The sequence below is a fragment of the Gorilla gorilla genome, chromosome 14 (genome assembly GCF_029281585.2).
Source record: "Gorilla gorilla gorilla isolate KB3781 chromosome 14, NHGRI_mGorGor1-v2.1_pri, whole genome shotgun sequence".
NCBI lineage: Eukaryota > Metazoa > Chordata > Mammalia > Primates > Hominidae > Gorilla > Gorilla gorilla.
Window position 1 is genome coordinate 109,489,603 of NC_073238.2, and position 15,879 is coordinate 109,505,481.

Here is a 15,879-nt window from a genome sequence, read left to right on the forward strand (position 1 = left end):
GTCACGAAATCTTTACAAAGGTTTATGTCTAGAATGGTATTTCCTAGGTTTTATTCTAGGGTGTGTATAGTTTGAGGTCTTACATTTAAGTATTAATCTATCTTGAGTTGATTTGTATATACAGTGAAAGGAAGGGGTCCAGTTTCAGTCTTCTGTGTATGACTAGCCAGTTATCCCAGGATCACTTATTGAATAGGAAGTCCTTTTCTCATTGCTTGTTATTGTCAACTCTGTTGAAGATCAGATAGTTGTAAATGTGAAGCTTTATTTCTGGGTTCTCTGTTTTATTGGTCTATGTGTCTGTTTTTGTACCATGCTGTTTTTTTTGGTTACCATAGCCTTGTAGTATAGTTTGAAGTCAGATAATACGATACTCCCAGATTTGTCCTTTATGCTTAGGATTGCTTTAGCTATTCGGGCTCTTTTTTGGTTCCATGTGAATTTTATTTATTTTTGTTTATTTTTTTCCCCTCTGGAACATTCAAATTCACTGTTCCAAAGTTTAACTAAAAACACAATTTGCAAATATTTAATATCTACTGAAAAGCATTTCTAAGTTAAGAATGAAAAAGTATATACATAATATATAATCAAATACCAGGTGCCTCAACTCCCACCAGGTCCACACTCAGCAACATCCATCTTTTTAGGTTCTTCAAGATCTTCTGTTAAATCTACAAAATTGTTTTCCATGATGGGGGAAGGAATGGAAATCCTCATTGCTTTTTGAAATTCATACAGGCTTACAATATCACCTGGAGTTACTTGCTGTGCAAGTTTTTAAGATTATTGGTCACTTGTTCAGTGAGATGCATTTCTCTGCAGGAGGCACCCAAGAGACAGATCATACTGGGAGGGGGTCTGGTGCGTAAATGCTCGTTCCGGGCTTCCTGGAGCTCCCTGAACAATTTGGTGGCCTCATCAAGTTTCTTCTGAATACTTCAGGTTCTTCAGAGTCAAAAACTTCAACTGGAGCGCCAAAGTTTACTACTTTCAGTGTGTGAGCCTGTCTTGAGTATTGGGGTCCAGATGCCCTGCTGGGTCTAGTTCTATAATCTCCATTTCTTTTGCTGTGTCAACTGTCCTAGTATGGCCTTCATCTTCAGGCAATGACATCTCCAACTCTTGTAGGGTCCTGGAATTCCCTCCTTTTGTTAAAACATCCAGTAAACTATCTGCATAACATATGGATAATCTTGGCATGTGGCCCAAAACTCATGGATGCTGAAATCTCTTGGGAGATCAGAGTCTTCCCCATAGGTTGGATAGATTAAATCAGAATGATCCTTGCTGATATTTGTAAACGTGGAGTCATAACATGGTGCATAAGAACTGTAGGTCCAGAATTCAAGTCTCACACTTCTGCAATGGGATCCACAGGGTGGAGAAGTCCCAACGTTGTTGTTCCATCTGGTTTTCTTCTTTCAAATTCACACCGACGGTTCACAAGCTGTCTGGTCAGCTTTCCTCCAGATTCCTTCACAACTTGGTCAAGCTGTTCCTGCTCTCTCTCTGAATCATTGCTTTTAAACTTATCGTCAAGCATATCTTTGTCTATATTTTAATTTTCTTTGCCGGGACTCTTGAAGGCTTGTGCTTCGGCATCTCCAGAGTCCTCTCTCTCTGGGCCAGCAGCCTCCGTCCTCCCCACTCTGCCTCCATCCTCCCCAGTCTGTTCTATCTTTCTGCTTTCGAGTTTTCTGCAAGTCAGCCATGAAGTCTATGCTCTGCTTCAGGCTCTGAATTCTTTCCTGGCTAGGAATTGTCATCCCCCAGTGCAACAGCTTCTTTGCAGCTGTATAATAAATGGTCTCTGGTTTGTTGTAAATCATGGCATTAGTGCACATTAGTTTGAAGTTATCCTTTAGTTCTATCGACTGGTAGTCATTGTTCTTGACCTTTTCTTTCATAGTACTAAAATCCCTTGGGTGTTTAATGATCATGGAGTAGCCAGGAGCAATAAAATCAGTCACAGGAAATGAAAAGAAAGCACTTGGGTCTTTTCTCTGCAATTGTCTCATCAGTTGATTCAAAGCTTCTTGAAGGGGTGTCTGTTCTACTTCTTGTTTGGCTAAAGAGCTTGTGAGAGGATCTCACACGGGCATGACACTGGAGGTCTTTTTCTGCCTCATTCTCCACAAGGTCTCGATCTCGCTTCTTTTTATCCTCCCTAACTCTCCTCCGTTTTCTCTCTTTTTCTTCCCCTGGAACCTGCTTCTCTCCTTTCTTTCTCTTTTTCCTTGTGTTTGTCATGATCTTATTCGCCTTCGAAGAGGCTGGAGTCGTGCCCTGAGCTGCCCGTGGAGAATTCGGTGACTTCGTTCCCTCCTACTTTGAGGACCAGCCTCAATGGCTTCTCTACATACCCCTTATAGAGGTGTTTGTCTGACTTGCGCTCCTTGTGCTTCTTGCCCCTGTCCAACTGGCCCCGGTGCCCGCCCCCAGAGCCAGGAGCAGGCACGCAGCGCAGCTTCCGGTCCAGGCCAGGCCCGCGCAGGGCGGGAGCGGCCCGTAGAGGCCCAGCGCGCCGGGAGACAAGGGGGCGGCGCGAGGTCCCTCTCGACCCATGTGAATTTGAGAAGAGTTTTTTCTAATTCTGTGAAAAACGATGTTGGTAATTTGATAGGAATAGCACTGAATCTGTAAATTGCTTTGGGCAGTATGGCCATTTTAGCAACATTGATTCTTCTTATTCATGAACATGGAATGTTTTTCCGTTTGTTTTTGTTGTCTCTGATTTCTTTCGGCAGCGTTTTGTAACTCTTGTTGGAGAGATTGTTCACCTCTGTGATTAGCTGTATTCCTAGGTATTTTATTCTTTTTGTGGCTCTTGTGAATAGAATTGTATTCTTTTATTATTATTATTATTATTATTATTATTATTATTATGATACACCATCCTTCTGCAGCATAGAATTGCATTTTTGATTTGGCCCTCAGCTTGGATGTTTTTGATGTATAGAAATACTACTGATTTTTGTGCATTGATTTTGTATCCTGAAATTTTACTGAAGTTGTTTATCAATTCTAGGAGGCTTTGGGCAGAAGCTGTGGGGATTTCTAGATATAGAATCATATTGTCTATGAAGAGAGATCATTCAACTCACTCTTTTCCTATTTGGATTCCTTTTATTACTTCCTCTTGCCTGATTGCTTTGGCTACGACTTCCAGTATTATATTGAAGAGGAGTCATGAGAGTCGGGATCCTTCTCTTGTTTCAGTTCTCAGGGAGAATGCTTCCAGCTTTTGCCTGTTCAGTATGATGTTGGCTGTGGGTTTGTCATAGATGGAGACCTGAATTATCAGGTCCTAGTGGATACCTGAATTATTCTGGTTAATATAATGCTTAATTTGAAATCTGATTCTTTTTTCTTCCCCAATTCTTATTAATGATTTAATATCTTCTCTACCTTATCTTACATATTTTGAACTACATTTGAATAACTACATTGCATTCTTTTTTTGTACTAATGTTTACATTGTTTCTCTTCTCTTTGAGTTCTACAGACTTATCTCTAGCTTTTATACATAATTTTTACATAATATTAATATTAAGATGTGATTTACAGTGTACTCTCTTCTTAAAATTATTCATTTTACCATATTTTGTGGTTTCAAAGAGCTTTCAAATTTATTTTTGCCTGCTCTTTCCCTTCCTCCTCCTCTTCCTCTTTCTTCCTTTACAATCCAGAAGTCTTCTTCTTCTTCTTCTTCTTTTTCACCTGTTATACCGTGAATTCAGTTAATAGACTCCAGCAGCTCAGGCTCCTTTTCATTGGTTTTCACAAAGTTGTGCTTCTCTGGGTGGAACAGGCTGCAGCTTCAGGTTTCTCTTTAGCGTCCCTCTTTATGCTGGTTATTTTCCTTCACACACTTTCAGGAAATCATCTTGGCTCTTAGAGTGCTTAATATGCCCAATATGCATATTAATTCTCTTGGCAAGAATCTTGCCCTTAACTTGTTTGTTTACAATGATGCCAACAGCATGCTAGGTAACTTTGTAGACTCTTTTAGTTTTGCCATGGTGACATTTGTGAGGCATTTCTTTTTGGACAGTACCCATTCCCTTGGTGTCTACATTATTGCCTTTCTTGTAGATATGCACTTATGTTGCCAAAGGTACAACTCCGTTTTCTCAAAGGCTTAGGGGACCTCAGCAGTTGCCTCTCTTCTTTCCTCTGTGTTCGTCATTTTATCAAATTACTGGAAGCTGGGAGTTGAGGCCAAAAGGTACTTTCCTCTTCTTAAAAGTAACCTGAGTGTTGTATCTCTTCTCCTTGCCTGGAATTGGCTATTTCTTGCATTCTTCTTCTTCTGGGACTCGAATTCTAACTGTTAGACTTGCTTCTTGTTTTCTCTGGCTTTTGCCTTTATTGATGTCTCCCTTCCTTCCCCTTTCTCCCCATCTCCTTTGCTTCTCTTTCTTTCCCTTCATTTTTTCTTCCTTTTTTGGGGAAACTTCAAGGTTCTCTCTTCTAAGGAAACATTTATTTACCTTCTATCTGTTGTTTTTGGATCATGCCAAACCATCATTTGAGTTTTGTTTTCTCTCATGTTCCCTCCTGAAATCCATCCTGTTAATCCTCCCTGCCATTCCACCCCTCACAGTCCCATCCCATTCTCTTCTCCCTGTTCCCTTCTCTTACACTCAGAAAAGTTCTATGCACTTTTGGGGCATGTTACCTGTTTTGATTTTTTCTTCTGTGTTTTCATTCTGAGCTCTTAGAGCTGGCCCAGCAAACCTGCCTGGGCTTAGCAGTAAACCTGTGTCCTTTTTTATTACAAAGAGCAGACGCATCTCCATAACCAAGACATTCCGACAGAGGAACGTGTGTGTGTCCGGGGGAATGTGTGTGTGTTTCTGTATCAACTTTAATCTTTTGCTGACTCGAAAAGTCAAACCAAGTTAAAGAAAATCATAAAACAGCCCAAAACTGACAGGTTTGATATTCCCTCTTTCTTCAGGTCTATATTATATATTTCCTTATTCCAATCAAATATTTACTGTTATTTTTACTGAAAATGTTACTGCAACAGAAGTATCTTTTTATTACTCTACTGTTCACTTTAAAATGGCTAAGATGGTCAATTGAATATTTTTAATTTTTTTTGTTTGTTTGTTTTTTGAGACAGGGTCTCACTCTGTCACCTAGACTGGAGTGCAGTGGTGTGAACACAGCTCACTGCAGCCTTGACCTCCCAGGCTGAAGTGTTCCTCCTGCCTCAGCTTCCTGAGTAGCTGGGACTACAGGCATGCACCATCATGCCCAGCTATTTTTTTTTTTTTTTAAATTTCAGTAGAGATGAGGTCGCACTATATTGTCCATGCTGGTCGCAAAACTCCTGAGTTCAAGTGATCCTCCTGCCTCAGCCTCCCAATGTGCTGGGATTACAGGCATGAGCCAGCACTCCTGACCTTCAATTGAGTTATAGGTGCTTTTCACCACAAAAAAAATTTTAATTGAGGCCACAATGTTTTCCATCTCCATAGGTATGTTCTTAAGGAGAATGAATTGCATTCTGAATCATTAGGAATGTTTTCCAAAAGTGCTTATCTTTTTCTCTTAATACTGTATCCAAAATAAATGTTTTTTCCCCTAATAATATGAATCACCCACTAAACTCTTTGCTTCCTAAGATTTGAATTGTAAAGGTTCTTGTATGAAGAAAAAGCTCAATAAGTGTTTGTTGGATGAAAAGGGAAACCTTAATTTATCTCATGCCAGTTGTAATAATAATTAATATCTTCAGCACCACTACTATTACATCATATTTACCGCAACAGCTAACATGTATTGGCACTTGCTATGTGCCAGGGAATAACCCTTCAGAGATATTATCTAATCATAGCAGCTGTATGTAACTTTGTTTTTCTTTAAAATAACTTAATTTGGATTTCAAGATCTCATTCTATCAAGGTTATAGCTGCTTTTATCTCAGACACTTCTGGGTTGTTTTTGAGTTTGTTTCTGGGTTGTTTTTCTAAGTTTTAGGGTAGAGACAGACACTTTTTTTTAACCAATATAACTGCACCCACCCCAACTCCTTTATTTACAGACTCTTGATACCATATTGAGCAGCGAAGTGCCAGCTGACTATTCCTTTTCTTTGCCTTCTTTGCAGCTGGGGTAACCAATTCTGGCCAGTGAGACATAAGAAGAAGTCAGCTGAAAATTTCTAGCAAAGCTTTTGATTTCAGATGGCTTGATGCTAGCTCCTCCCTCCCTCTTCCTTCTTCCTGCTTTGATCTCAGATATGATCCCTGGAGCTGGGGCAGCAATCTTATGACCATGCAGGAAAAGCCAAAAATTACAAACACATTGTTGAACTATAGAACTAATTTGTAACCATCTGTTTTTTGGACATCTTATTATGTGAGAGAAATAAAGGTCTCTTTCTAAAGTCATTAGAATTGTCTTTTATGCTACTTGCAGCTGAATGTATTCTTAAGTAATAATGAGAGTTATAGAGTGCCATGGGTGTGATGGTTCTATTTTGTATTAGGGTCACTATTATCCCATCTGGTCCTTCATTACCATTCCACACAGGTCATCCCTGAGGTGCCTTGTACGGAATGATTGTTGTAAGCCCTGCAACCTTCTATTCTAGATCTTTGCTATGATAGTGTTGATGGCAAGGGTCCCATCTGTTTCTGTGCCACTCAGGGATACGAGGATATTTTCAAGGCTGGCTATGGCTCTGTGGTGGACTATTACAATGATGGCTCTGATTTAACCACACCTTTAGGTATTCATGCCTTATATAGTCCTCCTCACACTGACTCTAGACTTGGTCTCATGACTTACTTTGGCTGATGGGCCATTGGCAAACAGTGCAAGCAGAGGTTCAGTAAGGTGCTTGTACATTGGGACTGGTCTGCTTGGAATGTTCCCAGCCACCATAGTATGAGAAACCCAAGCCCTACAGTGAAGCCAGTAGAAGAAAACTGAGACACTCCAGTTGACTCCCAACTGAGCAACCAGCCAACCACTACGAGCAACTGCCACCTATGCAAGTAAGCCATCTTGGGTAGTCCAACCAATTGAGCCTCCAAATGACTCCGGCCTCAGGTGAACCATATGGAGCAGGCATCTGAGCCCGGGTAATTCACAGAATCATAAGAGGTAATAAAATGCTTGATGACTTAAGCCACTAAGGTTTGGGGTATTTTGTTTCACAGTAATAGCTAGCAGGAAAAGGCCTCTTCTTCTTAGGTACAAAATGATTTAGAGAGTCACAGTATTCTAATGAATAGTACAGCTATACAATTATTAAAATAGATAAGTATTTGCTTTTGCATTTTTGCTGCAAGTTCTATATATATAGTGCATATGAAACACAAGAAACCTGATACATTGATAAGCCATTTCAAAACACTACATTTTCTATTCTTTTCCACTTAGCACTTATATAGTGCTCATTATCACAGAATATAGGGGCTTTACAATATTATTATTTAGCATTTATATAACACTTTTTGCCTTCAATGTATACTACAAATTATTTTACTTTAAAATCATTTAAATTTTAAAATTATTTCATAACTCTTTTTGCAGAGGAGAAAATATATAATAGAGCCTGAAGATGTAGTTGTATTGCTTCAGTCTCATGATAAAACTTGAGTGGATGAGGAGTTGCTTCTTATGAACGAGCAAAGAAAGTGGTTACTTGAGAGGGAATCTACTCCTAGTGAAGATCCTGTAAGTATTGTTAAAATGACAACAAAGGATTTAAATATTACATAAATGTTGTTGATAAAGCAGCTGCAGGGCTTGAGAACATTGACTCCAATATTTAAAGAAGTTCAACTGTGGGTAAAATGCTATCAAACAGCACTGCATGCTACAGAGAAATCTTTCATGAAAGGAAGACTCATTTGATGTGGCAAACCTCATTTTTTTTTCATTTTAAGAAATTGCCACAGTCATCCCAACCTTCAGCAACCACCGCTGATGAGTCAGCGTCCATCAACATGGAGGCAAAACCCTCCACTAGCAAAAAGATTACCACTCACTGAAGGCTCAGATGGTGATGACCATTAGCATTTTTTAGCAATAAATTATTATAAAACTAAAATATGTTCATTGTTGTTTCAGACATAATGCTACTGTACACTTAATAGATTATAGTATAGTGTAAATGTAACTTTTATATGCACTGGGATATCAAAATATTTGGGTGACTCACTTTACTAAGAGATTAACTTTATTGTGGTGGTCTGGAATGGAACCCACAATATCTTTGAGGTATGCCTGTAGTGAAATATCCCAGCACTGTGTCAGTCAACAATGACAACAGTCCTGAGCATTGATGAAGTTCAAGAATTGTGTATTCCATGAATATGCCTTCTGAGCTCCTCTCCTCTTAACAAACCCTCTAGAGTGGTTCCCATGGCGCTCCCTGTTAATGTGGCAAAACAGCATTTCAGCATGGCTGAGGGAGCTCTGACAAAGATGTCCTGAAAACACTGTCCTGCATGTGCCCTGTTTGGGAAACCTGAGGGAAGCCTTAAGGCTACAGTTAATTAGGAACGAATTTTTTAAATCAATGGTTAGGAATAATGGACTTTACTGTTAACGTTTTTTGAAGAATGAATATTAAGATTATGATTATTATCAAGAGTTTTAAATGACATAATAAAATGCTTGTAAAATTATCTCAAGTGTTAACTGCAAAGTACAAAAGTGTATTGAAGTGTGATCTCAACTTTGTAAGTATAGACACAAATATTTATGGAGATCTGCATGGGAGATTGAAAGGAAATATGCCAGAATCTTTACAGTGATTATTTCTAGAAATGGGATTATGAAGGATTGCTTTTATATCCCTGTTCTTTTAAAATGTTCCATAAGTAGGTGTTACTCCTAGAATTATAAAAAGTTACATATTTTTCTTTAGAGACTTTGTTTGTTGGATTTGGTTTGAAGAGTTATACATTTGTACAATTCAAATATCAAAATGCTTTAACAGGGTAAACATTGAGAGGTCTTACTGAGGATGGAGACAGGACGTGACTCAGGAGGCAGGACTCAATCAACTTCAGAGGCAGGGCCCAGACACCGGACCAAATTGAGGACTAACTAAAACAGGGAGGAGGTGGAAGCACCTTTCCATGAGACACACCTACCAGTGTGCCATGTCAGTTTACCATTGCCATGGCAACAACCGGAAGTTACCACCCCTTTCCATGGCCACAACCCAACAACCCAGACGTTACCATCCTTTTTCTAGAAATGTCTGCATAATCTGCCCCTTAGTTTGCACATAATTAAAAACGGGTATAAATATGACTGCAGCACTGCCTCTGAGCAGCTATTCTGGGCACACTTTCTATGGGGTAGGCCTGCTCTGCAGGGAGCAGTACTTCTGCTGCTGCTGTACACTGTTGATCCAATAAAAGTTGCTAATACCACTGGTTTGCCCTTGAATTCTTTCCTGGGGGAAACCACGGACCTTCCCAGGCTAAGCCCCAATTTGGGGGCTGCATCATCACCTCTACTCTGGTTTTCATCTCCTCCACTTCTCTATGAACACCTACTCATTTAGTTTCCTCTGCATTCTTCCTGAGTTCTTTTTGCAGATATAAGCAAATATGAAAGCATGTTGTTATTCTCTTCCCTTTCTTACACAAAAACAACATTACGTACACTGCTTTGATCCATGGGCTGTAGAATGGATGTAGTATTAGCAGATGTATTAGTCAGTTCTCACACTGCTTTAAGAAATACTTGAGACTAGGTATTTTATACATAAAAGAGGTTTAATTGGCTTGGGGTTCTGCAGGCTGTACAGGAAATACGATGCTGGCATCTGCATGACTTGGAAAGGCCTCAGGAAACTTACAATAATGGCAGAAGGTGAAGGGGGAGAGGGGTGTCTCACATGGCAGGAGCAGCAAGAGCAAAGGGAGAGGTGTCACACACTTTTAGACAACGAGATCTCATGAGAACCCACTCACTGTCACCAGAACAGCACGAAGGGGATGGTGCTAAACCATTCATGAGAAACATCTCCATGATCCAATCACCTTGCATCAGGCTCCACTTCAAACACTGGGAATTACAATTCAACATGAGATATGGGTGGGGACACAGATCCAAACCACCTCAACAGGCATGAAAACAACATTAATTTCTTTGTACATCTCCATCAGAGCTCATAAGTGACCAGGTATATTGTCAATGAGCAGTAATGTTTGGAAAAAAGCAATGTTTTTCTGAGCAGTAGTTCTCAATAGTGGGCTTAAAATATTCAGTAAACCATGTTTTAAACAAATGTGCTGTCGTCTGGACTTTATTTTCCCCTTTTCAGAGCACAAGTAGAGTAGATTTAGTGTCATTCCTAAGGACCCTAGGATTTTCAGAATGGTTAATGAGCATTGGCTTTAACTTAAAGTCTCCAGTCACATTAGCCCCTAACAAGAGAGTCAGCCTCTCCTTTTAAGTTTTAAAGCCAAGCATTGTCTTCTCTCTAGCTATGAAAGTCCTAGATGGCATCTTATTCCAATCCAAGGCTGTTTTGTCTCCACTGAAAATTTGTTAGTATAGCTACCTTTATCAATGATCTTAGCTAGATCTTCTGGATAGCTTGTTGCAGCTTCCCCATCAGCACTCGCTGCTTCACTTTGCACTTTTATGTTATGGAGAAAACTTTATTCCTTAAACCTCACAAACCAACTCTGCCAGCTGTCAGTTTTTCTTCTGCAGCTTCCTTACCCTTCTCAGCCTTCATTTATTGAAGCTTAATTATTTCTAGCTTTTGACTTAAAGTGGGAGACTTGTACCTCTTCCTTTCACCTGAATACTTAGAGGTCATTGTAGGGGCTATTAATTGGCCTAATTTTAATATCACTGTGTCTCAGGGAATAGGGAGACCCAAGGAGGGGGAGAGATGGGGAAACAATGGTCAGTAGAGCAGTCAGAACAAAAACAACATTTATCAATTAAGTTCATTGTCTTATATAGGTATAGCTCATGGCACCCCAAAAACAATCACAATAGTAACATTAAAGATCACTGCTCTCAGATCAACAAAACAGATATAGTAATAATTAAAATGTTTGAAATATTTCAAACTTTGAAATTTGAATATTGTGAGAATTACCAAACTGTGACACAGAGACACAAAGTGAGCGATATACTCGCTCAACGCAGGATCGACACGAACCTTCAATTTGTAAAAATGCTGTAGTATCAAATCTTTGTGTTGCTGGTAAAACTTGGAATGGAGAGGAAAGAAAAGAGGATGTCAAGAGGTGGTCTTTGTTTAATGAGTTATTCATAAGCACACTTATTATGTAGCTCTTCCAGTACTACAGTGGGGGGTGTGTGTGTGTGTGTGTGTGTTTTGCATGTTGGTCCATTTTTTTTTACAAATGAAATATATAAAGAAGTTTAGCAAGAAGTCACACAGTCTTGTAGTTAGGTTATAGAAGATTTAAAGTTGAAAGACTTGCATCTGAATTCTGGTTCTGACTCTTAAAAACTGCCTTTTTTTCAAAACTCTCTGTGGGGGTGAGGGGAGGCCCTGTAGCCCTCCCAACTCCAAACTAAAGAGTCCGAACTAGATTTGGTAGATGTGTCTTTATTTATATTTGTATATATTTTGTTAACAGGGCTATAGCATGATTGAAATAAGATTCAGCAGAGGCTAATTTGGCAATGATCTGGCAGATGGAATGGAGGGAGAAAAGAGAGACAGAGACAGCAGACTTGGGAGTAGTCCAAGGGAATAAAGGAGGGAATGGAAAAAGGAGACTGTGAAGGAAGAACTGATGGTGTTTGAAAATCGCTTTAATGCTAGGGGCAAGGAAAATGGAAATAAATTAGCAAAAAGACCTATATTTAAAAGAGCAGGTGGTGAGGGATTAATTTGGAAGTGGGAAAGGGCAAATAATGAGTTTAGTTTCAAACAAGCTGAGCTTCAAATGCAATATATACACAAAGAAAGAAAGGGGAGTAGCAAGATGAGATGGGCAAGAAAAGTTAAATATGTGGGTAAAAGAATTCAGATGCTAGACCAGAACTGGGGGCAGCATGAGAGACACATGGTAAGGATGTTCCCATGATGGTCTGGCAAAGGTTCTCTTTGGATCCATAAGGCAACAGAAAACACAGATTATTTAATGAAATTGAAACAATAAGCAGAATATTGAGGAGTGACACCAAATTTGACTGAAAGTTCCATTCTAAAGAGATGTATAATTCTTAACGTGAGACGGGGGGTTTATGATATATCAACTTAAGAAGTACTAGAATCTAAAGCCATTGTCTTCAAGTGGGGACTCCAGGGAACACCCAGCAGTTGATGAAATCAGAAAATTTTTATGTCATCCCAAAGGAAACTAAGATACACAAGATTGAGATACACTTCCCCTGCTGACTGTGAACAACCTTTAAAATCTGCCCTTGGCTTTGGGAATGCTTTGAATGAATTTGCTGTGAGTTGCTTAAGAAGAGGCAGAGGGCGGAGTTTGAAACTAGAATTGTTAGGAAGAAATGAATTGGATTACAGGATGGAGAAGATGCATTCTCATTCTAACGCCCAAATATATTAGGTCTTTAGGTAACTGAATAGACAGGAAAAAAACAAATAGCAAAAGCATAGACTACAGTTTCCCCTTGAGGTGGTAGCCTACATGAAGCAGTTGAGAGAAGCATGAAAAGTAGTTTCTTACAAGAACTTTAATCAGTCTTTGATTATCCACATTGGTCTATGTACCTTGCAGATTAACCTTAGAAGTTACCTTTTTTTCTTCTAGTTGGCTACCTCACATTGACAATTCCAAAGAGTATACACCCATTTTCATTTAAGAATATATAAAAACACATTAAAAATTTTTCCATGAAAATAATTCATAATTGTTTGCTTTCCAAAATCCAGTGTGAAGAGATTTTTATATCATCTGATGATTTAGGAAGATCTATATTAATACAGTGTTTCAATAATATCTTGAAAATCAGATTGAATGACTTCCTGGAGTGAAACATTCCCAGTCCTAAATCTTTCTCTGGGAAGGGAGACATATTTGAACAGCCGTATATCAATTTTTTTGTCTCATTATATACAAGTCTTTGTATTTTCCATGTCCCCAGGACAAAGACCACCAGAGACACAAAGTTGGTTTATTGATGGAATTGGGTCAGTTGGCTCATTGTGATGAGGGAGACCTCACATCACGAGGCACCATGGGGCATCTCAGTAAGAGGATGTTGAAAAGATCTTATTATAGGCCTGGGACATGTTTAGGAGATTTTAGGGAGCGTTCAAGGCTGCTGTCAGGAAGGAGGGACTATTCCATGACTGACATTTTTACATTGCAGGTGAGAAGAACAATGCAAGGCTAACATTGTAATTGTCAAAGCAGCAGCAGTCACTAGGCCCGAATATGGGATGTTTGGATGGTTTTGTGGCTTGGACAATATTCTTGTTTTGTCTTGATAGATCAGAGTGACTGAATGGCCTTGAATGACATTGGTATCCTGTACTGTGAAACAGCTTATGTTAAATGGATGAACACCATGGCCTAGCTGTGAGTGGCGAGCCAGCTCGTAGCAACACTGGGGCCTCGCTGATAGTACCAGCCCTGCTCTCCACTAACTGAGGCTGCTTTTCTCTTAGTAGGAGCTCTCTCCAAATGCTGCTACTTTCCAGTTTCTCAGCAATTAGCACCTTGTGTGTTTATTCATCCAACAAGTTTCTATTAAGGACCTCCTGTGTGCTAAAGCTATAATAGTAGGAAAAACAGATATAGATCTCTTAAAATTAGAGACAGTGAGTAGAAGAAAGAGGGAAATTCATTAATTTTCAAAAATCCAAATATTTCATTACAAGCTGAGATAGTTATTATGAAGGAAATATGGAAAGAGTTCTCAGAAGCTGTAACTATTCTAAAGAGTCAAAAAATGATGTTTGAGCAGAAATCCAAAGGATAGGTGAGAGTTGGTCAGGTGAAGAAGGTGGGGAGGGAGGGTGGGAAAGGCATTCTGAGTAGACTGAATGGTCTACCATTCAGAATGCAAAGACCCTGAGGCAGAGAGGCTTTGGAGAAACCCAAAGAAGGCTAGTATGGCTGGCTCCCTACTCATCTCTAAGCTATTTCCAAGTCTTCTCTTGGACCAAACAGTATTTATTATAATATTCAGCATTTTAAACAATGAATTTAAAAACCCAATGGGTTGTTTGAAAGCCAATTAGCTTTAGCTGAAGAAAAGCCACCCTGATGGCATATAAGAGTTAATACAGTTTCCAGAAGCAATAGTCTTAGCCTCTGAGAACTCATCAAAACCTTTAACGTTCCAATTTGAACCTAGAACCTTAGTGTTTTCACACTGAATGCTTGGACCATTCCTGCTCTTCTCCCCTAATTTTAAAATTACTTTCTTGTATTCTATGTCTTTCCTTAATTCCCTAGCCCCCCTGAGGGTGGAGTTCTATCCTATTCCTCTTCACATGCCCCCCAGCACCTTGGCATTTAGTTGGTTTTGTTGGTTTAACTAACGTTTATTGAGTAATGTACCTATTTACACTCCACACTAGGAAACAAACTCTAAAAGGATGGATCTGTCCTCAGAAAGTTTAGAGTTGTGCAAGAATCTAACCCACCATCTGATAAAAGTGAAATCCAACTTTTTAGCCACCTTATCAAATTATTCGACATAAATTTCTGTATGGCTCCTCCCATGATAAAATAATCTTTATTTTACACTTCAAGGAAACTACTTTTAATACTATTTTCTATTTTTTTCAAAATGAAGTTTGACGATTACAAGATGTTGTTACTGTTGTTAAAACCAAGTGGCTTAATTGTGATCCCATTTGCAATTGATGTTTTCACCTTAGGGTATTTGAAAATGAGGTGTGTTTCCTTTTATGTTTTCAATGGCAGCCCCTTGTAATAGTTGTATGAGCACAAGACTGAGAATTAGGAGCCCTTCATTCTGTCCCTGACTCACCAGGTTACCCAACTTAACCTCATCTCATCTGTGAAATGGGGATAGTAATACTTACCTCCCTCACTGGGGTATCATGAGTATTAATTAGTGTTTGTCAAGTGCTTTGAGATCTTCAGATGAAAGGCCCCGTGGAAGCTCAGTATAAAGTACTATTCTATAAATCTCCCCCACCCCCCACTTTCACCTGAACGGTGATTACCAATTATAGCCAGCTCTAAAAGGCGCTAATGCTGCATTCAGACACGACAAGGCAAGTTTTATTGGTCCATTAGGACATGTCTATTTGAAGGAATTAGTTTTGTGAAAATGGTTATTATGCCAAGGGCTTTTATTTTAGGCAGTCGTTGCTCTTAGTAGTTAATAGTTAAATATTAAGCCATTTGGAAAGACTGGTTTCACGTTTTGATTGGAAGGACAAGCCTTCATGCCATGCCATTTACATCTAAAGAAGCTTAGGCATGTGGTGTGGGAGAACCTACTTCCCATAAAATGAAATTATATTTATATGGAAGCCAACTTTGGTTTCTGAGAAACCAGCTGGATGGTGAAGACAATACTATCCACTTAATTAGAAAAGGAAGAAGTGACTCCCACATATAATTTTCTGGATTCTAATTTCAAAGAATTCGTAACTCACGAAAGATTAATTCTGTCATTAGAACCACATTTCATATGTGGCAGCAAGCTAAATCAGTTCACGGTACCTTTTTTTAAAAAAAAAAACTCTTAGCAAGCTAATGTTCAACTGCAGAAAGGGGGCACGAACTCTTAGCTGATTGTTGGATTGAAATAATGTATGTTCTTTGAATAATCAAAGCACTATTAATTTATCCTGTTCCAGGTTTGTTTGTATGTTTTTTTGATCTACTATCAGAGATTTTCCTGGTTCAAAAGTAATTGATTATTTCCTCAGAAAGCAGGGTA

At 39.1% G+C, this 15,879-nt stretch overlaps 1 long non-coding RNA gene and 1 pseudogene across 1 annotated transcript in view; one reads left to right on the forward strand and one right to left on the reverse strand.

Annotated features, from left to right (window-relative positions):
• Positions 1–606: 606 nt before the first annotated feature.
• On the reverse strand, positions 607–2,164 carry LOC101141842 (bromodomain-containing protein 7-like; annotated as a pseudogene).
• Positions 2,165–4,119: 1,955 nt separating this feature from the next.
• LOC115930452 (uncharacterized) overlaps positions 4,120–15,879 on the forward strand; it is a 175,898-nt gene continuing 164,138 nt past the window's right edge. The window contains exons 1-2 of the long non-coding RNA XR_004067094.3: positions 4,120–4,231; positions 7,558–7,701. This is a non-coding gene — a long non-coding RNA (uncharacterized lncRNA). The remainder of the gene's footprint in view (positions 4,232–7,557; positions 7,702–15,879) is intronic.